We start from the raw sequence: 23,717 nt of genomic DNA, 5'->3' as shown, positions 1-23,717 counted from the left end.
TCCTGTAGTCTTAGACCCCCCCCCCACCATAGAAACGCCCTCTGCACATTCTCTCTATTGAGGCCTTTGATAGGTTTCAATGAAGCCACCCCTCATTCTTCTGAATTCCAGTGAGTAGAGGCCCAGGGGCATCAAACGCTCCTCAGATGACAAGCCTTTCAATGCCAGAATCACTTTCACGAACACCCTTTGAACTCTTGTCCAATGTCAGCACATTCATTCTTTGATAAGGGGCAGTGGGGTAGAAGCTGTTCTGGAGCCCGGCAGTAGGCACTTCCACGCTTTTGTATCTTCTGGCTGACAAAGAAGGGCAGGAGAGAAAATTCTGGGATGGGTGGAGTCCTTGATTATACTGGCCACTTTACTGAGTTAGTGACAAGTTATTCAGTCAGTGGAAGGGGAGGCTGGTTCATATCCTGTGTCCAGAATTCTCTAAAGTTTCGTGCTGTCACGGGCAGAGCAGTTGCCTTACCAAGCCATGTTGCATCTAAATTGGGGAAATGACAAAATACTTCTGCCTCCTGAGGAAGTAGAGGCACTGCTGAGATATTTTGGCCGTGGTGTCAGCGTGCTTGGACCAGGACAGAGTGTTGGTGATGTTCACTTCTAGGAACCTGAATCTCTGTCTCAGCCTCAACACCACTCTGATGTAGACACAGGAGCATGTGCACCACCCCTTCCCCCTCCCCTTTGAAAAACCAAATAAACAACATCCACTCACTCTCCTTTGTCTATCCTGCCTTATTTCCTCAAAGAATCCCATCAGATTTGAGAGGCAAGATTTCCCCTTAAGGAAACCACACTGGCTTTGTCCTATTTTGCCATAGTACAGGTGTCCCCCGCTTTACGAATGTTCGCTTTATGCCACTTCGCTTTTACAAAAGACTTAAATTAGTAACCTGTTTTCACATTACAAAGAGGATTTTTGCTTTTATGAAAATTTTTCCCATATAGATTAATGGTTCTTCGCTTTACGCCATTTCAGTTTAAGAAAGTTTTCATAGGAACGCTCTACCTTTGTAAAAAAAAGAAGGGGGTCAAGACACTTGTACCCCGAAACCTCATCCTCAATTACAAACTCCACCATTTTCCCAACCACTGAAGTCAGGCGAACTGGCCATTAATTTTCTTTCTTCCCTTCTTAAAGAGTGGAGTGACATTTGAAATTTTTCAGTCTTCTGGAACCATTCCAGAATCTAGTGATCTTTGAAAGATCATTACTCTGTTAGAATCCTCGGTGTAGTCCATCTTGTCTACTACCTTCAGACTTTTCAGCTTCCCAAGCACCTTATTAGTAAGAGCAAAACTCCCTCTTCTGCCCCCTGACATTTGCACATTTCTGGCATTTGGCTGGTGTCTTCCATAGATACCGTCACAAAATACTCTTTAAGTTCATCCGCCATTTCTTTGTTCCCCCATTATGACATCTCCAGCGTCATTTTCCAGCAGTCCGATATCCACTCTTGTCTCTCTTGTGCTCCTTATTGTCGCTGTTCCTCTCTGTGCCGTATGGCGTATCGGGCAGCAGCCTTGCCTCTTCTTTAGCATTTGGCCTGTTTTTCTTTATGAGGCCAAGTTGCCGGCTCGACACTCAACCCAGCACGGATGGAAGACGTGTAAGGAGCCGACTGGATTTGAACCCACGACCAATCGCCCTAAAGTCCGGTGCTGATACCACTTCAGCACCGGCCAGTAGTCGTGCATTCTTTATATATCTGAAAAAACCTTTTAGTATCCTCTTTTATATTACTGGCCGTCTTCATTTTCTGGGATGAATAAATTCCAGAAGGCTTTCCCAGCATTAGGAGCACAACTGAACGCTTGCAAGTTTGCTTGTGCGTTCTAATCTCTCGTCAAAGAAGTTTATTTTTAAACCATTGTTCCCACTCTTGTGGCATATCCTCAGCCCTCTGTTGATACTCCTGTACATCTGTGTCATTCACATTTGAAGTATCTGCCAAGTTAATTATCCCCCTTGTCTTTTCCGTTCGGTCCCGGTGCGGGGAAAACAAATTGGCTTTCAGATGCTGCTCTGTTGGCTCCTGCGCCAGACGGGGTTTGTGGGGAGCTCGGAGATGAACCATCTTCCTTGCCTTGCAGAGTAGCATGCGGTACTGCAGAACATGGCTGATTTAGATGAACCCTTGAACAGTTTAGCTGCAGTTGCTGTGACACTGTAATTAATCCCTGAAGTATTTAATCTGGACTAAAATTTAGTTTAGAGCCGAGTGCAACAGGCATATTTCTTTGTAGCTTTCTGTAGCTTTTACAGAACGATTGCCACTGCCTGTCTTTAAATTATAAGATTTATTGCGGCCATATTTAGAGGCACAATAAGAATGCGACTGTTTCATTTTCATAGAAGATGCCAAGGGGAATAACAGTGGCCAGTAGGTTTTCAGCTTCGGGCTGAACTGTTAACTAAGTTCGACTGCATCGCCGTCTGTTATGAGGGGGTGGGGGGGGGGCTACTGCACAGGATGTCAATAAGCTGCAGAGAGTTGTAAACTCAGTCAGCTTCATCATGGGCCTCCGTAGTATCCAGGGCATCTTCAAGGATCGGTGTCTCAGAAAGGCAGCGTCCATCATTAAGGACCCCCATCACCCAGGACATGCCCTCTTCTCATTGTTACCATCAGGGAGGAGGTTCAGGAGCCTGAAGACACACACTCAACGATTCAGGAACAGCTTCTTCCCCTCTGCCATCAGGGAGGAGGTACAGGAGCCTGAAGACACACACTCAGTGATTCAGAAACGGCTTCTTCCCCTCTGCCATCAGGGAGGAGGTTCAGGAGCCTGAAGACACACACTCAACAGTTCAGGAACAGCTTCTTCCCCTCTCCCATCCGATTTCTGGATGGACATCGAACCCATGAACACTACCTCACTGCTTTTTCATTTCTATTTTTGCACTACTTATTTAACTAATATATAAAATATATGTATACTTACTGTAATTCAGTTTTTTTTTCATTACTGTTGTGCATTGCATTGTACTGCTGCTGCAAAGACAACAAATCTTCCGAGATACGTCAGTGATATTAAACCTGATTCTGATTCAGATTCGTTCCGAAGTTCAGTTTATAGATGCAGGAGCCACCGATCAGCAGGGCAGGACGGTGCGAGTAGAAGGCAGGAAAACCAGCACTGGCACGAGAGAAACAGGAGACCGGGACTAAAGCTGCACGCAGGTACAATGAAGACCAGCAGCCTCATTCATTGTCACGCTCCCTGTTAATGTACACTGCGACCAGTGTTGTTCCTGACATCCATTGTCTCTCAGCCAAGCTGTCAGACTCAACTCTGGTCAGTCAGTCCTCTTACACCCGGTTCCCAACGCAATTTTCACATCGCATCAAATACTGTAGCTGCCACATCTCGGGATTCGTTAAGACTGACGAACAGGGAAAGTTAGCTATCCTATAAATTTTGCCCCATTTGGCAGAAGAGCATTCTACTGAACTACACAAGAAAATCTTGATTTTACTCGTGATGTATGGCAGGTATCCCAAGCCCAATAAAGGGAGTGTTGGATACCCTTTTCATCCAGCCACACACACAAGGTTTCACCTCATTTTGTAACCAAAAGCACGATTGTAAGATACGGTTTTGTTAACTTAGGAAAAAAACACAGTTCCTGCTTGCTAACAGATTTTTACTGGGTCGGTGGGGATGAAGTTGGAACTAGAATCTAGTTGGTTTTTTTTTAAGCACCATTTGATTTAATCCTCCTTGCTTTCCATCGAAACTACTTAAAGGCTTTACTGGGTATGTGTGCTGCCTCTTTCCACTGTAGCATCTCTTTGCACACATGCCCGAAAAAAATCAGCGCTCCACTGGAGCTTCGTTTCGCCCCTTTTCCCATATTTACAGCTTTCAAACTTGGCAGCTGCAGCCTTTGTTGCTTCGTGGAATTTTTTTTCTCTCTCAGAGAAAACTGACAACTAAGCTGCCTTTTTACCCACAAATACATCAGAGCTGAATTTCTTGTATGTGTAAGCAGGTTTGAAACCGGTCGCCCAGTGGTAGGACTGATCTCCCAGTGTTATTTGTTTTTCACCCTTTTATATCTCTCTGCATTTCCTACTTTATTCCTTTCGCTGGGCCTTTACAAATATCATCAAAGCATCTGTTATTTGTGACCAAACCATCTTATCTGACTTCATTAACATTCAATGCATAGAGCAGTTAAGGAAACCACAGCTAATCTCCCTGCGGGAATACTCAGTTCAGCAGTAGAAATGATCTAAATTTGGTCCAAAAAAAATACAAAAACGGACAGAAAAGTGAGGATTTTACAGTAACATTGTTAAATCACACAGAGCAGTTTTTCCAGCCCTTGGCTCTAAAATCTGCCACAGAAACCACTGATGTGCAAAAAAAATCACTCACCTGTTTAAAAAAAACTGTTTAGGCCATAACGGTCTTTCACCAAATGCACTCGGAGTAAAATTACCATCAAGACAATCTTTGCAACACACAATAACAAAAAAAAACCCTGAATCCGTCAGCAATCAGGAGAGGGCCAGGAAACATCCAAAGCTTTAGAGAAGGAGGCGAGAGTGAAGAAAAGGTAGAAATAAATAAAGCTCCTGGCAATTAAATGCCAAATGACATTGCTTTATGGTGCTTGAATAAGAGAGAGAAAGGATAAGAGCAGGGAGACAAGACCTGTTATATGCATGCGGGCTAATCAGGCAACTGGAAAACAGGCTTCTTCATTGTCATAAGCAGATTGCTCCAAAAAAGAGTTTTAATTTTCAGACATTTCACGATCTTAATGCCTTTCATTGGAATTCACATGTTGCTAGTTAACTAACTATTCCTGCTCCTTCCTACTTTTCTTTCCCAAGTTTGCAGTCACCCCACCCCCTCAATATATTCTCAGTTCATGAGGAGCCTGAGGGATACAGGTACCGGCGGCAGGGCTGGAAATGCGCGATTAACATCCGAGAGTGAGCATTAGGAATTTGCTCCATGTCTTCACTGTTAGCAACGCATTTGCCTCGTCCAGCACTGCCTTATGCAAACCGACAGGCTTCATACTTACTTTCAGTTCCCTCGATTTCATTGCTCTTCCGTGCACACTTTCTATCCGTGTAAAATTACACCACAGTTTGCGGGCCAAAATACTGTATCCACTCTTCCACTCGACAAAGGGAGTGCGATACAGTTACCCGACCATCTCTTTTTTTAAAAAAAATATAGCAAACAGAAAACTACAAGAATAGTATTAAATACGACCGGAATCTTCAATTTTAACAATAAAACCATAAGTGGAATATAACTTTACGTAAATAACCGGTTAGTCACCACAAGATGCATTTCCCAGAAACATGTCCGTAATAGGGTGGTGTGGTGCTTTTGGAATAAGGGAACATGTAATCTTCGACAAATTAATACAGAATATATATGCCAACATTGAAAATAATATCAATAATTATCTAAACCACCATAAAATAAAGAAATTATCCGCGAATCTCCACAATTCTTTAATCTGGCAATCACATTTCAATAAGACGATCAATATTGGGAAATGTTTTGATGTGTAGATGCACAGGAGGATTTCCCGTTGCGAGAGCGATTTAACATCTTTCCCGCCGTCACAGTTAACTCGCCCAATTATTCGCATTAAGACCGACTGGTGCTGACTGATTCTGTTCACAAGTGCAGAAAAACTTTGTGTGCACAAGACAGAGGCCCTCTATTCAGCTAAGCTCGCTGTGCATCTAGTAGTGAGCGGAGATCCGCAAAATCGTGGGGGGGGGGGTGTGGAGAGAGAGAGAAATTCTTTCAAACGAGTAGAGCAATTTAGCGCCCGCTTACCTGTTCAGGGTTTGCTCGTCTTCAGGCGCAGCGGTCCAGATGAAAAGCCCCCATGAAGCACAAGAGGTATTCCACTCAGCGGGGGGGAGGGGGCAGGAGGTAAAAGATCAAAAAAAAGTGCTCAACACACTCCTGAAGTCAGAACGCACGAGCAAGGTACACAAGCCACCGGGCGATCAGGCATCAAGCGGGGGAAAGGGTCTCGGTGTCCCAGAAACGCGTCGTACGAGCCGGCTAGTAGCCACCGCAAGAACTGAACTAGAGGAGCGAGGGCTCCTGCAGACACGCTTTGCTGAAAATCCTGATGAGATCACCGAAGGGTTGGGCTTCCGCGCTGACAGACAGCCGAGGATGGGCTTGGGAGTTTGCATTCACCGCTATCTTGAGGGGATGCGAATCTAACCTTGTGGGCTCTTCCGCACGGAATAACTCAGTCATGTGTACCCGTTTAAACAAAAGCCAGCGGCTGACTAGATATATATATAAACTCGAGACCGACAGAGGAAACAAGGAGCGTTCAATCATTTACCTTGCTGCAGCTTGAGAGAGTTAGATAATTTTATTGTTCTTCAATTTGCGGGTGGAATATTGAGTCAACCAGGCAGTGCCACCTTTTCCTTCGGAACATTCTGAATTGACTTCCAAAGGGAAAGTACACTGTTTACTTCGCATTTAGGCAATCTTCCGTCCGGCAGAGTTGGGGGTGGATGGGGGGGGGGGGGGAAAGAAACCTCTTCAAGCACTGGAATTGACAATCTTAACGTGACACATAATTTCGATGCATTGTTTAAAAGGGGGGTGGAGGAACATGGGGTATTTTGCTGCGTGCGATGCTGCTGTTGTACACTTTTTTAAAGAGTATTTTCTTTTAGCAAGGGGGCAGTATTTGGGGATTCTTGAATGCCGGTGTTTATTCTGTTCAGATTGATTTTTTTTGATGCCCCATGCTTCTATGAAATGCATTATGAATTCGCGTCCCTCGTGCGGACATTGCTCGCAAAATGTGCTTTACATATCCTTGGCTGCACTATCTCTGTAAATATTTTTTTTAAGAAATGTTATTTGCTTAATAAAAATTAGGCAGGTGGCAGCTGTTTATGCGAGGGCAGAGCTGACAAGTGTGAAACTGTCATTTTAAATTTGTGTAAGTGCAGCTTTGAAAACTGTCAAGCACTGCTTTGAAATCTGTCTGGTTAACACTAATAGGAACTCGATAGGAAACACTCATGAATTTATTTCAAAGCAGATACTTTACACATTCACAAGTATTCTTAACATGCTTAATGATGAAGGGGTGAGGGAGTTTTGAATTCTGTGAAGTGCATGGCTGATGCACCATCAATAACTCGAAGACGGGAGGTGAACGATAGGCTTTTATTAGCTGCAAGAGACTACGATTAGTAGCAAGAAACCACCACACAACATCCTGGAGACTGAGGGAGGGGCTGTGCCTCCAATCGCCTTTATACAGGGGTCTGTGGAGGTGCCACAGGAGCGGTCAGCAGAGGGGCGTGTCCAGACAGGTATATGTAGTTCACCACAATGGCAAAGAGAAGTCTGGTTTTAAACCACCTTATTCTGGCTTCTTGCACCCCCCCTCCTTTTCTGTCCAGTACTGACGAAGGGTCTCGGCCTGAAACGTCGATTCTTCTCCAGAGATGCGGAGTTCCTCCAGCACTTTGTGTGTGTGTTGCTCTGGATTTCCGGCACCTGCAGAATCTCTGGTGTTAAGCGTACTCGTGTCTCTGAGCTGAGACCGGGGTGCCTGCCTTAGGTTCATATGTAAATGTAATCGCAAGGCAACAGTCTCTTCTGTTCAGTTCCATCAGAGTCAGGTCAGGTTTAATGCCACCAACATATGTTGTGAAATTTGTTGTCTTTGAGGCAGCAGTACAATGCAATATATAATAATAATAAACTGTAAATTACAGTATATATAATAGTTAAATGAAATAAGTACTGTAAAATTAGAAATAAAAAAGTAGTGAGGTAGTGTTCATGGGTTCGATGTCCATTCAGAAATCAGATGGCAGAGGGGAAGAAGCTGTTCCTGAATCATTGAGTGTGTGTCTTCAGGCTCCTGTGCCTCCTCCCTGATGGCAGAGAGGATGAAGCTGTTCCTGAGTCTTTGAGTGTGTATCTTCAGGCTCCTGTACCTCCTCCCTGATGGCAGAGGGGAAGAAGCTGTTCCTGAATCGCTGAGTGTGTGTCTTCAGGCTCCTGTACCTCCTCCCTGATGTCAGCAGGGAAGAAGCTGTTCCTGAATCGTTGAGTGTGTGTCTTCAGGCTCCTGTACCTCCTCCCTGATGGCAGAGGGGAAGAAGCTGTTCCTGAATCATTGAGTGTGTGTCTTCAGGTTCCTGTACCTCCTCCCTGATGGCAGAAGGGAAGAAGCTGTTCCTGAATAGCTGAGTGTGTGTCTTCAGGCTCCTGTACCTCCTCCCTGATGAGACCAGGGCATGTCCTAGGTGATGGGGGTCCTTAATGATGGATGCCACCTTTTTGAGGCATTGCTCCTTGAAGATGTCCTGGATACTACGAGGCTGGTGCCCGTGATGGAGCTGACTGGGTTTACAACTCTCTGCAGCTTACTTCGATCCTGTGCAGTAACACCCACCCCTGACCGTACCAGTCGGTGATGCAGACAGTCAGAATGATCTCCACAGTACATCTGTAGAAACTTGCAAGTGTCTTTGGTGACATACCTCCCCAAGCTCTGAGTGAAATATAGCAACTATTTTGCCTTCTTTGTAGTTGCATCGATAAGTATCAAGTACAGGTATAAGTTGCAAGTACCTAATGAAATGTTGAAAACATGCTATGTGGACATATATCAAGAGTGGATACATGTGCTGTAAAGTGAGATGGCTGATTAACTATGATAAAAGTGCTTATATGTATTTCTGTATGCAGTATAATCATGGGTCCATCACGGGTAAAGCCCTCCCCACCTCCGAGCACAGCTACATTGTTGCAGGAAAGCAGCATCCATCATCAGGGACCTCCACCACCCAGGTCGTGCTCTCTTCTCACTGCTGCCATCAGGAAGAAGTTACAGGAGCCTCACTGCCAGATTCAGGAAGAGTTATTACCCCTCAAACTTCAGGCTCTTGAACCAAAAGGGAATAACTTCACTCACCCCATCAATTAAATGTTTCCCCAACCTATGGACTCACTTTCAAAGGTTAAAGGACTCTGATGGCAGCCATAGACAGGCCTCCCAACCGTAGCTGGGATGTGGACCACAGATTACAGCGCAAAATAGAAAAGACGTGTCTTTTTGATAGTCATGGGAGTTTCCAACATGCAGATCGATCGGGAAAATCAGGTTGGAAATGGATTCCAAGACAGTGAGTTTGTTGAATGCCAAGGAGATGGCTTTTCAGAGCAGTTTGTCATTGAGCCTGCTAGGAAATCAGTTATACTGGATTGGATGTCATGTAATGAAGTAGAGGCAATTAGGGAGCTTAAGGTAAAAGAAACCTTAGGAGACAGTGATCACAATATGATTGAGTTCAACTTGAAATTTGAAAGGGAGAAAGTATAGTCTGACGTAGCTGGCAGGGATGACAGCAGAACGGCAATGGCGTGAGTTTCTATGAAAAATGAGGAAGGTGCAGGACAGATGTATTCCAAAAAGAAAGAAATACTCAAATGGCAAAATAGTGTAACCGTGGCTGACAAGGAATGAAAGCTAATATAAAAGCAAAAGTGATGGCATACAACAAAGTAAAAATTAGTGGGAAGACAGAGGATTGGGAAACTTTTAAAACCATACTAAGAGCAACCAAAGAAACATTAGGAGGGAAAAGACGAAATATGTAAGCAAGTTAGCAAACAATATCAAAGTGGATAGTAAAAGCTTTTTTCAAATATGTAAAAAATAAAAGATGAGAGTGGATATAGGGCTGCTAGAAAATGAGATCGGAGGAATAATAACAGGGGACAAGGAGATGGCAGATGAACTAAATGAGTATTTTGCATCAGTCTTCACTGTGGAAGACTTGAGCACTGTGCCAGATGTTGAAGGGTGAGAGGGAAGGGAAGTGGGTGCAGTTACTATTACAAAAGAGACGGTGCTCAAAAAGCTGAAAGACCTAAAGTTAGTTAAGTCACTTGGACCAGATGAACTGCACCCTAGGGTTCTGAAAGAGCTAGCGGTAGAGATTGTGGAGGCATTAGAAAATGCAAATGTCACTCCACTCTTTAAGAAAGGAGGGAGGCAGTGGAAAGGAAATTATAGGCCAGTTAGCCTGACAGAGGTTGGGAAGATATTGGAGTCTATTGTTAAGGATGAGGTTATGGAGTGCTTGGTGACACAGGGCAAGATAGGACAAAGTCAGCACAGTTTCCTTCGGGGGAGATCTTGCCTGATGAACCCATTGGAATTCTTTGAGGAGATTACATGTAGGATAGATGAGGGGGATGCAGTGGATGTTGTATATTTGGACTTTCAGAAAGCCTTTGTCAAGGTGCCACACATGAGGCTGCTTACCAAGAGCCAATGGTATTACAGGGAAGTTACCGGTATGGCAAAGCATTGGCTGAATAATAAGAGGCAGTGAGTGGGAATAACAGGATCCTTTGCTGGCTAGCTTTTAGTCGGGGTTGGTGTTTGGACCGCTTCTTTTTATACTGTATATCAATAATTTAGATGATGGAATAGATGGCTTTGTTGCCAAGTCTGCAGATGATACAAAGATTGGTGGAGGGACAGGTAGTGTTGAGAAAACAGGTAGGCTGCAGGAGGACGTAGACAGATTAGGAGAATGGGCAAGGGAGTGGCAAATGAAATACAACATTGGAAAATGCACGGTCATGCACTTTGGTAGTAGAAATAAATGTGTAGACTATTTCCTAAATGGGGAGAAAATCCAAAAATCTGCGATGCAGAGGGACTTCGGAGTCCTTGTACAGAACACCTCAGGTTAACTTACAGTTGGTGGTGAGGAAGGCAAATGCAATGTTAGCATTCATTTAAAGAGGTCTAGAATACAAGAGTAGGGATGTGACACTGAGGCTTTATCAGGCTCTGGTGAAGTCTCATCTTGAGTATTGTGAACAGTGTTGTGCTCCTCTTCTGAGAAAAGATGTGCTGACATTGGAGAGGGTCCAGAGGAGGTTCACAAGGATGATTCCAGGAATGAAAGGGTTATCACATGAGGACATTTTGATAGCTCTGGGTCTGTACTCGCTGGAATGTAGAAGGACGAGGAGGGATCTCATTGAAACCTTTCGAACGTTGAAAGGCCTAGACAGAGTAGATGTGGAAAGGATGTTTCCCATGGTGGGGCAGTCTAGGACAAGAGGGCACAACCTCAGGATAGAGAGGCGTCCTTTTAAGACAGAGATGCGGAGAAATTTCTTTAGCCAGTGGGTGGTGAATTTGTGGAATTTATTACCACGTGCAGCTGTGGAGGCCGGGTCGTTGGGTGTATTTAAGGCAGAGATTGATAGGTTCTTGATTGGACACGGCATCAAAAGTTATGGGGAGAAGGCTGGGGAGTGGGGCTGATAATACATTTACTTTGAAATTTGAACATTATTATCAATGGGCCATGTGAAAATATACTATGTGTATACTGTGTATGTGTTGTAAAGTGAGATGGCTGGTTAAAGATGTTAATAGTGCTTATGTGTATTTTTGTATGCAATATAATATACTGAATAGACAACCACAGTCTGTAGGTTACACGACTGAAAACCAAATGCCTAGCCCTAGGCTAACAATTTATACTGGTTGAGCCACACTGTAGCAAATAGGAAATTTAAATTTAGAGTCATAGACAAGTACAGAACAGAAAAATGGCCCTTCGGTCCAGCTGGTCTGTGCCAAACCATTAAACTGCCCACTCCCATTGGCCAGCACCTTGACCAGCACCCTCCACACCCCTGTCATCCATGCACTGTCCAAACTTCTCTTAAACATTGAAATCGAGCTCGCATCCACCACTTGCACTGGCAGCTCGTTCCACACTCTCACCACCCTCCGAGTGAAGAAGTTTCCCCTCGTGTTCCCCTTAAACTTTTCACCTTTCACCCTTAACCCATGACCTCTGGTTGTAGTCCCATCCAACCTCTGTGGAAAAAAAATTTGCTTGCATTTACCCTATCTATACTTCTCATTATTTTGCATACCTCTATCAAATCTCCTCTCAGTCATCTACACTCCAAGGAATAAAGTCCTTATAAGCTGAGCTCCTCCAGACCTGGCAACATCCTTAAAAGTTTTTTATAGTGACTCCTTCAACCTTCTTTACATCTTTCCTGTAGGTCGGTGACCAAAATTGCGCATGGTATTCCAAATTAGTCCTCGCCAATGTCTCATACAACATCAGATTTAGATTATAAAATATCAGTAACGGTACTAAAGACTACCAGATTAGCAAACTAAAACATCCGATGTGCAAATATCCTTTGAGGGAAGAAATATGACATTCTTGTCCTCTCTGGCTTTAATGGCACTCCAGATCCTCAGCAGTGTGGTTGATTGATAGGATGCAATATGCTGAAGAACTCGGCAGGGCAGGCAGCATCTGTAGAGGAGAAAGAACAGTCCATTTTCCTCCTCAGAAGCTGTCTAACCTGCTGAGTTCTTCCAACATTTTGTGTATGTTGATCTAGATTTCCAGCAATTGCCTCTTGTGTCCCTGCAATGCAAATTTTGTTGGTTATAAGTTGACCCATTTAACAATATTAGACTAGATGTCCACAGTTCGATAATGCTGATTTCTCTTTTTCTATACCTGGAAAGATGGTTCTGCAATTTCATTACCAGAGTTCAAAGCCCTCCTTACCATTGAGCACACCTACATGGAGTGCTGTTGCAGCAAAGCAATAGTCATCATCAGGGACCCCCACCGTCCAGCCCATGCTCTCTTCTCACTGTTGCCATCAGGAAGAAGGTACAGGATCCTCACCACCAGGTTCAGGAACAGTTATTACCCCTCTACCATCTGGCTCTTGAACCAGAGAGGATGACTTCACTCACCCCAACACTAAACTGTTCCCACAGCTGATGGACTCACTTTCAAGAATTGTTCCTTGAAATCAGAAAGTTGTAAAATTAGTTCAGCTCCATCATGGGCATTAGCCTCCGTAGTATCAAAGACATCTTCAAGGGGCAGCACCTTAGGAAGGCGGTGCGCATCATTAAAGACCCCCCACCACCCAGGACATGCCCTCTTCTCATTGCTACCATCAGGAAGGAGGTACAGAAGCCTGAAGGCACACACTCAACGATTCAGGAACAGCTTCTTCCCCTCTGCCATCCGATTTCTGAATGGACATCGAACCCATGAACACTACCTCAGACTACTTTTTATTTATTTCTGCTTTTGCACAAATTATTTTAACTTAACTAATTCCGGTTTTCTCTGTGTTTATCATATATTGCATTGTACTACTGCCGCAAAATTAATAAATTTCACGTCATTGGTGATATTAAACCTGATTCTGATTCTTGCCTTCTCGATATTTATTCTTTATTTATTTATTAATTATTGTTTTGCTTGTTTTTTTGTTTGTATTAACTGTGAATGCCCACAAGAAAGTGAATATGGGGATATATATGTACTTTGATAATAAATTTACTTTGAACTTCGAATGTAGTTTAGTATTCAGTGAAATCCCAAGGTACAACACAGTATCATATACTGCATTATTGATGACTATGACAGCTGAGGTTCTTATATTATGCAGCCCGACAACTTATATTATGAGTTATCAAGATGGCGCCAGTGTACGATGCTCCCTCGGGTGACATCTTCCAGATAGCCCATGAAAAGCAACAGGTCTACAGTGGATACTATCTCGTTGGCTCTTCACACATCCCTGGAACATCTGGACAGCAAAGGTGCTTCAATCAGGATGCTCTTTATCGGCATGTAACACTATCATCCCCTCTAAGCTAACTGGTAAACTCCAAAACCTGGGCATCAGTAACCCCTCGGGCAATTGGATTCAGTATCCACTAACTTGTCGACCGCAGTCTGGATTGGCAAAACCTCTTTCCACAATCTCCATCCACAGGAACACCGCAGGGATAGGTACTTAGCCCCCTGCTCTACTCGTTTTACACCTATGACTGCTTGCTAAGTACAGCTCCGGTGCCATGTACAAGTTTGTTGACTGTTGTGGGCCGTATCAAAGGGAGTGATGAATCAGCACACAGGAGGGAGATTGAAAACTTGGCTGAGTGGTGTAATAACAACAACCTCTCACTCAATGTCAATCAGGCCAAGGGACTGATAGTAGACTTTAATTTATTGTCACCAAACAATTGATACTAGAGTGTACAATCATCACAGCAATATTTGATTCTGCGCTTCGTGCTCTCTGGAGTACAAATCGATAGTAAATATAATAAAAATTTTAATTATAAATCATAATTAGAAAATAGAAAAGGGAAAGTAAGGTAGTGCAAGTCAGGTCCGGATATTTGGAAAGTATGGCCCAGATCCGGGTCAGCATCCGTTCAGCAGTCTCATCACAGTTGGAAAGAAGCTGTTCCCAAATCTGGCCGTATGAATCTTCAATCTCCTGAACCTTCTCCCGGAGGGAAGAGGGACAAAAAGTGTGTTGGCTGGGTGGGTCGTGTCCTTGATTTTCCTGGCAGCGCTACTCCAACAGTGTGTGGTGTAAAGTGAGTCCAAGGATGGAAGATTGGTTTGTGTGATGTGCTGGGCTGTGTTCACGATCTTCTGCAGCTCCTTCCGGTCTTGGACAGTACAACTTCCATACCAGGATGTGATACACCCGAGAAGAATGCTTTCTACGGTGCATCTATAAAAATTAGTGAAAGTTTTAGGGGACAGGCCAAATTTCTTCAGCTTTCTCAGGAAGTAAAGGCGCTGGTGAGCCTTCTTGTCAGTGGACTCTGCTTGGTTAGACCAAGTCAGGGTCATTTGTGATATTCACCCCGAGGAACTTAAAGCTTTTGACCTGTTCCACCTGTGCACCACCAATATAGATGGGGTCATGCGGTCTGCTACTCCTTCTGAAGTCAACAACCAATTCCTTCGTCTTGCGGACGTTGGGGAATAGGTTATTGTCTTCGCACCATGCCACCAGGTTCTTAATTACCTCTCTGTATTCAGACTTCAGGAGAGGGAAACCAGTAGTCCATGAGCCAGTAATCATCGGAGGGTCAGTAACTTTAAATTCCTGGGTGTCACTATCTGTCCTGGACTCATTTCTAGAAATATAATTGCGAAGAAAGACCCTCTACTTCCTCAGGAGTCTGCAGAGATTCGGCAAGTCAGCAAAATCCTTGGCAAACCTCTATTGATATGTGGTGGAAAGCTTACTTACTGGCTGCATTACGGCCTGGTATGGGAACACCGATGTCTTTCAGTGGAAAATCCTCCAAATGGCTCGTTGTGTACATCACAGGTAAAACTTTCCCAACCACTGAAAGTTTGCTGTAGGAAAGCAGCGTCCATCATGAAAGATCCTCACCGCTCAGGCCATGCTCTTTTCTTGTTGCCACCATCGGGTAGAAGGTACAAGAGCCACAGGAATCACACCAACAAGTTCAAGAACAGTTACTACCCCTCAACCATCAGGCTCTTGAACAAAAGGGGATAACTACACTCATTTAAGGACTCTTTTATCTTGTTATTTCATGCTCATTATTTATTACCACTTATTTATTATCTGCATTTGCAGAGCTTGTTTACACTGCCTGATGTTTACAGTTTACAGATCCCATTTACAGTTACTGTTCTATAGATTTGCTAAGTATGCCGGCAGAAAAAGAATCTCAGGATTGTATGTGGTGATATGAACTTTGAACTTTGAAAATGTCTAGTTTACTTATTTTTCACCAGATTTTTCATGTTAAATGTGTTTCTGGATCTGTTAGAACCTACTGTCTGGAAGTGTTGGCGCGTGGCCTAGTGGATAAGGCATTGGCCTGGTGATTTGAAGGTTCGAGCCTCAGCTGAGGCAGCATGTTGTGTCCTTGAGCAAGGCACTTAACCACACATTGCTCTGCGACGACACCGGTGCCAAGCTGCTTGGGTCCTAGTGCCCTTCCCTTGGACAACATCAGTGGCGTGGAGAGGGGAAGGCCTGCAGCTTGGGCAACTGCTGGTCTCCCATACAACCCTGCTCAGGCCTGCGCCCTGGAAACCTTCCAAGGCACAAATCCACGGTCTCACAAGACTAACGAATACCTATTCTATACTGTCTGGACAACACACACAAAATGCCGGAGGAACTCAACAGGCCAGACAGCATCTATGGAAAAAAGTACAGTCGACAATTCCCTTGCCGAAGGGTTTTGACCTTTTTTTTTGATCTATTAATCACTGATTAAAGTGTCGAGGAAGATTGAGAAATCGAAGCAAATGCCGAAGGCGAGCGAGAGTCCAGCGCCAACTGCCCGCCTTTTGATCGCTGCTGAGAGGGAATCTGTGAGCAGCCTACCGCTGTGTGGTTGGTTGTGGCAGGCGGGTCAGCCTCTGCGCTAATGTGGAGCCCCTCTCTTTGTTGACAAAGGAAGGTGTTATCGTGGTTCATGGATTGGGCTATTGTGTTTATGGACTGTGGGCCTCTTTTAGACCTTTGATTTTTACATTCTGTTTTTTTTGCACACATCTCTTACCATTTTGTGGTGAGAGGGGAGGGGGTTCGAGGTTTGACATTCTTATCCTAGCTGATCGGGACGTTGTTCTTCTTTGTGCAGAGGGTGGGTTTGACATTTCTCTCTGAACAACTTTTACGCTGTTTCTTTGTTCCGTGGCTATCTGGAGAAGACAAATCTCAGAGTTGTATAGGGATACATACTTTGATAATAAATGAACCTTTGGACCTTAGAAGCAGCGAGTGTAGCAGTTGAGAGTAATGTAGGTTGTCTGAATAGTTTTCAGTGTAATGAATAATTTGGCTTTGCTTTCATTCACTGGAAATATGACTGATTTGTTTTCATTTGGAATGAAAGTGACAAATTTTCAGTCTAACTTAATGTGGTGAAAGATTCTTTAAAGGATTGGGTAAATAGCTTTAAATTGATAGAGGGAAATGCCCATTGGTTTTGTTGTCAGTCTTTAGTACGACGATCTGTAATGTTACAGAGAGCCATTCCATCAGTGATATGTCTTACTGATTGGCACGTGTGGGATCATCTTGGCAGTGGGAGGTGAATTACGTCCAATAAGTTGGCTATTGAATACCTTCAGCATACTTTGGCAGAATGTGAATTGCCTACCATCTCCTTAGCCAAGGAAAGGTAGTACAACGGGAAATAAAGGACAAAAAAACACACATTTTCCTCTTCTTTAAAGATCAAATTGAATACAGGGTCCGCAGGGTCAGCTTTGGCAAATATTAAATTACTGTCCAACAAATCCTTTAGGAGTCTGAGTGTATCAAGAATTTAATTCCGGGCTATTTTACTCCAAATAGGGGGGTCAAGTTCGCCGCAGCAATACTTCTTACACCAATATCTGGGCCGTGTAGTTACCTTTATATGCAGTCTTAATGTGGAGCCGGGTTTACACCGATTCTGGTCAAAGCAGCTGCAATTTAATTTATTTCTCCAGCAGTCAGACTGCCCCAGTGAAACTTACTCTTTGGGCCCCAGAGCAGCCACAGATGGCAACCACTAATTCTTTTGTTTTCCAGATAACTACCATAATCGCATATTTCTAAGTGCTCTTGTTCCCTTTCACACTTTTGTGGTGCATTTCTGCCCTTTCCTGTTTCTTATTTTACTGTTTTTTGACGAGTTGAGTTGCTAGGTCGACACTCAACCCAGCACGGACGGAAAGTGTGCAAGGAGCTGGCCGGATTCGAACCCTGGACCACTCACCTTGAAGTCTGTTGCCAATGGCACTACACCACCGGCTGGCTGTTCCTAAGTGTACAAATTTGCATTCACACGGAGCAGCACTGAGCTTATCATGTGTACTGGGATCCAGGCTGCGTAGTGCAAAGTCATTAGGCAATCAGAATGAACTTATTTATAATTACTTATATTTTCATCTATTCCATCGTGTAAGTCTGTTGGAAAATAGTTCTACCTTGCCAGAAATCTTCTGATGTAGAACAAGCCACTGGGCATACTTAGAGCAGATCCTTGATTGGGAAGAGCATCAAAAGTTACTGGGAGAAAGCAGAAGAAAGGGGTTGAGAAGGATAAAAAAAATGATGGAATGGCAGAGTAGACAAGATGGGCCGAGTAGCCTACTCCTACGTCCTGTGGCTTTATGTTTTGTCAAAGCGTCCTCCCGCCCCCCCCCCCCCCCCCCCGCCAACAAGTTGCACCCAAGAGGGCGTCACTGCTGGTCTAGTTTTCAGCCAGTTTCTGCAGGGAAAGACTGGATGCTAGCGGGCTGCAGGAAAGCAGAATAACTTTTCTCTTTTGTTGCTTGGCATCAGCTGTGACTGTGAACGAAAGGCACAGAAGGTGGCAATATCGAAGTCTTCATTCAGCAAAACAAGGAAACATCATCCTGGAGGCACTCTTGGAAGAGAAGGCCCCCTGACCCAATATTACATCTCATTTTTATATGTTAACAAACAAAGGTAACAATGTGACAATTCTATAGTTACGATGCACTTGTAATGGTTCCTTTGGGTTGCACGTCATTTCAGACATCTAGATCTTCACACCCAACATACCTAAAATAAATGTGTCAATGTCTCTGAAGACCTAACCTGGCCACAACCTATTGATGCAGCTATAAAGAAGGCAAGATAGCAGCTACGTTTCATTAGGAGTTTGAGGAGTTTTGGTGATTAAAGCACTGGAAAACTTCTACAAATGTACTGTAGAGCATTCCGACTGGCTGCATCACCGTCTGGTATGGGGGCGGGGGACTGCTGCACAAGATCAAAGTGAGTTGCAGAAATTTGTAAAATTAGTCAGCTCCATCATGGGCACTAGCCTCCATAGTATTAAGGACATCTTCAAGGCTCGATACCTTAGGAAAGCGGCATCCATCATTAAGGAACCCCATCACCCAGGATATGCCCTCTTCTCATTGTTGCAGTCTGAGGCTACATCCACACTACGCCGGATAAATCCGTAACCGAAGCTTTCTCTCTTCGTTTTTACCCTCCGTCCACACTAAAACGGCGTTTTCGTCCCCCGAAACGGGAGCTTTTCAGAAACGCTTTCCAGGGCGGGTATTTTTGAAAACGCTGCTCGGGCAGATCAGTGTGGACGGGGTAACCAGAGAGTTTTGAAAACGCTATTAGACGGCAGCACACTATTTCATTGTTTTCTTGAACGCAACCTAACAATGGCAACCTAACAGATGGCAACGAGACTGAAGCCAGAAGAGTTAGAAATGTGCTCACCAGATACTTTGATCCATAACTTACTGAATAAATAAGTATACTCACATTGCCCTGTTTTCTGTCCTTGCTCGTATGAGGGTGGTTTACCCATTTATGCAAGTACTTCTCTGACAATAGATGTGTAACAGTCTAATGTAACATTGTATTGAAATATAAGATAATACTGATGCAGACATGTTTTACACATTTAACAAGGTGCTTTATTAATGCAACAGAATTAGTCAGTTTTTCAATGTTTGTCGTCAGCCGGGTCAATCTGTCCGTGAACTCCCTGTTGGTTGCCACTGTACGGTCCAGTATTTTTTAAAAGTTCTCCTGCACAAAAGCCAACAGCTGTCCATCGTTTAAAGTTTTTCTAGCCTGTAGCTACACAAATGCGCATTTTTGCGGTGTGATTCAACACCAAACATGTCGCTTGTTTTCGGTAGATGTGTCCTGCGCATACGCAGGAGGAGGAGATTCGCTGAAATCTCCGTTTCAGTGTGGATAGAGATATTTTCAAAAACACATAGTGTGGACGCCTATTGTTTTTATGTGAAACTGGTGTTTTCAAAATTATCCGGTCTAGTGTGGAAGTAGCCTGTGACTGACTGATACAAAGATAGGTGGAGGGGATAGGTAGATTTGAGGAAGTAGAGAGGCTACAGAAGGAGATACAGAAGTCTGAAGGCACACACTCAACGATTCAGGAACAGCTTCTTCCCCTCTGCCATCAGGGAGGAGGTACAGGAGCCTGAAGACACACACTCAACGATTCAGGAACAGCTTCTTCCCCTCTGCCATCAGGGAGGAGGTACAGGAGCCTGAAGACACACACTCAACGATTCAGGAACAGCTTCTTCCCCTCTGCCATCAGGAAGGAGGTACAGGAGCCTGAAGACACACACTCAACGATTCAGGAACAGCTTCTTCCCTCTGCCATCAGGGAGGGGGAACAGGAGCCTGAAGACACACACTCAACGATTCAGGAACAGCTTCTTCCCCTCTGCCATCAGGGAGGAGGTACAGGAGCCTGAAGACACACACTCAGCGATTCAGGAACAGCTTCTTCCCCTCTGCCATCAGGGAGGAGGTACAGGAGCTTGAAGACACACACTCAGTGATTCAAGAACAGCTTCTTCCCCTCTGCCATCCAATTTTTAAATGGGCATTGAACCCATGAACACCACCTCACTACTTTTATTATTTCTGTCTTTTTTGCTCTACTTATTTTAACAACTATTTAATATATATATATATATATATACTCAGTGTATTAATTCAATTTTATTTTTCATGTATTGCATTGTACTGCTGCCGTAAAGTTAAACAAATTTCACGACACATACCGGTGATATTAAACCTGATTCTGAATCGGCTGTAGCTACATTTATGCATATGCAGGCATCTCAGATGAATGGGTTTGCAATCGACCCCAGTCTGCAGCTCTGGGAAGGCCATTGTCCTGAGCTGCATTTTAAATTCAATCTACAGTTAACATTCAGAGTTGAAGATGGTTGCTGTTGAAATTAATATTTGCTATATTGCAAATATTAACTCCAGAATACGGTCTAGCAGTATTCAAGTTCGCTTGACTAGCAAAATGTTTATTTATTTGCTCATGGGGTGAGAACATTGCCGGCAAGACCAGCTTTGAATGCTGATCTTGAATTGCCCTTGAGGAGATGTTGGTGAGGCACCTTTATTTAATGCTGCAGCCTCTGCGATGACCCATGTGTTTGAGAAGGGAGTTCCTGGCTGAGATCAATTAGTTGGCTTCAGGACGAAGTTAAGAGCCAGGAATTTTTTCTTGTGCTTAATACAGCTCAGTTAAAAGCTGACTTAATCAACTAAGTCAACGGGAAACAGTTATAATTGTATTCCATCCAGCCAAGATGTGCAAAAGTGTGAAGCATAACATTTCCTCCTGTTGGTTTTCAATCCCGGTGGCCCGAGGAATTGTCTGGCTTTACTTCAATTATTGCTTCCAAAAGGCATGTATAAATCCAGGGGAAATGGCGCTGAAACTGGTGTAAATGGTGCTTTACGACCGATATAAGTAGTATTCTCAAATATCTTAATAGCAATTTTATAGAGTAGTGATTCCAATGTGAAATATTGAAATTTATTCTTGGATCTCCCGCAGTGGCCTAGTGGATAAAATCACTGGCCAACATTGAATTTCGTCTGTGCAGCAAGGAGGTACAAGTTCAATCGCTAGTCTTCCGTCAAGGCTGCCGGCTGATCCTTTGTGTTCCTGGCCTGCAGACTGAAAGTTAGTAATGGTTCTTGCTTCTGTCATAAGCAAACAACTCCATCTGGCATCTAAATATGCAGCTCTCATTCCAGAACAGGTTTGCACCATCTGTGAGCAGGTTTGTTGCTGATGTCCACATTGTCACTTGGACAAGGCATGGGAGGATTGTCAGAACCACTGGAGCTGTTCCCAGTGTGAGACAATGCCTTTTAGAAAATCAGGGTCGACAAGTATTCGAGCTTCATAAAGCATGATTGTCAATCCGTTTTAACAAATATGTTCGAAGTTCAAGGTAAATTTTTAATGATCAAGGTACATATATATCACTGCACACAACCCCGAGGTTCATCTTCCTGCGGGCGTACTCAGCAAATCTATAGAATAGTAACTGTAAACAGGATCAGTGAAAGATCAACCAGAGTGCAGAAAACAACAAACTGTGCAAATATAAATAAATAGCAATAAATAACGAGAACATGAGATAAAGAGTCCTTAAAGCAAGGTCGTTGGTTGTGGGAACATCTCAATGGATGGGCAAGCGAGTGTGGTTATCCCCTTTTGTTCAAGAGCCTGATGGTTGAGGGTAGTAACTTCTTGATGAGCCTTAATATATATTATTTCTGTTTTTTTGCACTATTTTTAATCTATTCGATATGTGTATACTGTAATTTATTTATTATTATTAGTATTATTATTTTTTTCTTCTTCTATATTATGTATTGCATTGAACTACTGCTGCTGAGTTAACAAATTTCACGACATACGTGGTGATAATGAACCTGATTCATGTACCTTCTACCTGATAGCAGCAGTGAGAAGAGAGCACGGCCTGGGCGGTGGGGATCTCTGATGATGGATGCTGCTTTCCTACGACAGTGTTTCATGTAGATGTGCTCAATGGTTGGGAGGTCTTTACCCGTGATGTACTGGGCCGAATCGACTACCTTTTATAGGATTTTCCATTTAAAAGCATTGGTGCTTCCAATGTGATTCAGCCAGTCAATTGATGCTTCTGTAGGTGATGCAAATATACTTCTCATGTAAAAAAAAATGTTTCCTTTCGTGGGTGAGCGGGCACAGCCTCAGATTAGAAGGATGTCCCTTTAGAATAGAGATGAGGAGGAATATCTTTAGCCAGAGGGTGGTGAATCTGTAGAACTTGTTGCCACAGATGGTTGTGGAGGCCAAGTAGTTGGGTATATTTAAAACAGAGGTTGATACGTTTATTAGCAAGGATGTCAAAGATTACAGGGAGAAGGCAGGAGAGCGGGGTTGGGAAGGAGTTTGCATAGATTTGGCATGACATCTAAAATGTCGACAAATTTCTCTTGATGTGTGGTGGAAAGCATATTGACTGGCTGCATCACAGCATGGTATGAAAACACTAGTGTCCTGGAATGGAAAATCCTACAAAAAGTAGTGGATTCGGCCCAGCCCATCACGGGTAGTCCTCTCCATCACTGAGCATGTCTACACAAAGCTTCAGCGTCCATCATTGGGATCTCCACCACCCAGGCCATGCTCTTTTCTCACTGCTGCCATCAGGAAGAAAGTACAGGATTCACACCATCAGGCTCAGGAGCAGTTATTACCCCCCCAGCCATCAGGCTCTTGAACCAAACTTCACTCAACTTCACATGTCCATGATTGAAATGTTCCCATGGAATCACTTTCACGGACGCTTCATTTCATGTTCTCAATATTTTTTGCTTATTTATTTATTCTTCTTATTATTTCTTCATTTTTGTATTTGCACAGTTTGTTGTATTTTACACACTGGTTGAACGTCCAAGTTGGCGTGGGCTTTCATTGATTCTCTTATGGTTATTAGTCAATGGATTTATTGAGTATGACCACAAGAAAATGAATCTCAGGGTTATATGTGGTGACATCTATGTACTTTGAAAATAAATTTATTTTGAACTTTGAGGTTTTGAACTTTGAAATCAGCTATGAGCAGACTTGATGGGCTGAATGGCCTAATTCTGCTCCTTTGTCTTATGGTCAATGGTCTAAAAACGCAAGATGCTTTGCAGCAGGTTGTCTTATAATTGGGAATAAGTACCAAGTATGCAAGTCAACTTGGACATGAAAGAAAAAAAAAAGACCTGACGGAAAGTTTGCCTGAAGTGAGCAACTTAGAAAATACTTTAGAAGGTGGAAAAGGTTGGTATTACAAAGAGGCGGGATGTTTTAAAGAGCAAGACTAGGACTCAGTTATCTATCTTAGCCTTTTATTGGCATCCAATGATTTCAATAAATCTCTTTGTGAAGATCTTGTATCTCTTCCAAACATCAGTCGGCTTTCAAATGGAATGTCTTTTCACATTACTCACCTTGTTGCCGC

At 43.5% G+C, this 23,717-nt stretch overlaps 2 protein-coding genes across 4 annotated transcripts in view; one reads left to right on the top strand and one right to left on the bottom strand.

Moving 5' to 3' along the window:
- LOC132384018 (leucine-rich repeat transmembrane protein FLRT1-like) overlaps positions 1-6,511 on the bottom strand; it is a 227,851-nt gene extending 221,340 nt beyond the window's left edge. Inside the window, exon 1 of one of the 3 annotated variants that reach the window (XR_009508831.1) lies at positions 6,356-6,511. The gene's annotated coding sequence lies outside the window, so the exon portion shown is untranslated. Of the gene's footprint in view, positions 1-5,826; positions 6,331-6,355 lie in introns of those variants that run through there. The other 2 variants (XR_009508830.1, XM_059955294.1) reach the window with 2 other exon arrangements.
- LOC132383707 (ADP-ribose glycohydrolase MACROD1-like) overlaps positions 1-23,717 on the top strand; it is a 1,398,038-nt gene that overhangs the window by 281,248 nt on the left and 1,093,073 nt on the right. The window lies entirely within an intron of this gene.

The sequence above is a fragment of the Hypanus sabinus genome, chromosome 31, assembly GCF_030144855.1.
Source record: "Hypanus sabinus isolate sHypSab1 chromosome 31, sHypSab1.hap1, whole genome shotgun sequence".
Classification (NCBI taxonomy): Eukaryota; Metazoa; Chordata; class Chondrichthyes; order Myliobatiformes; family Dasyatidae; genus Hypanus; species Hypanus sabinus.
This window is presented reverse-complemented; position numbering and strand designations above follow the sequence as displayed.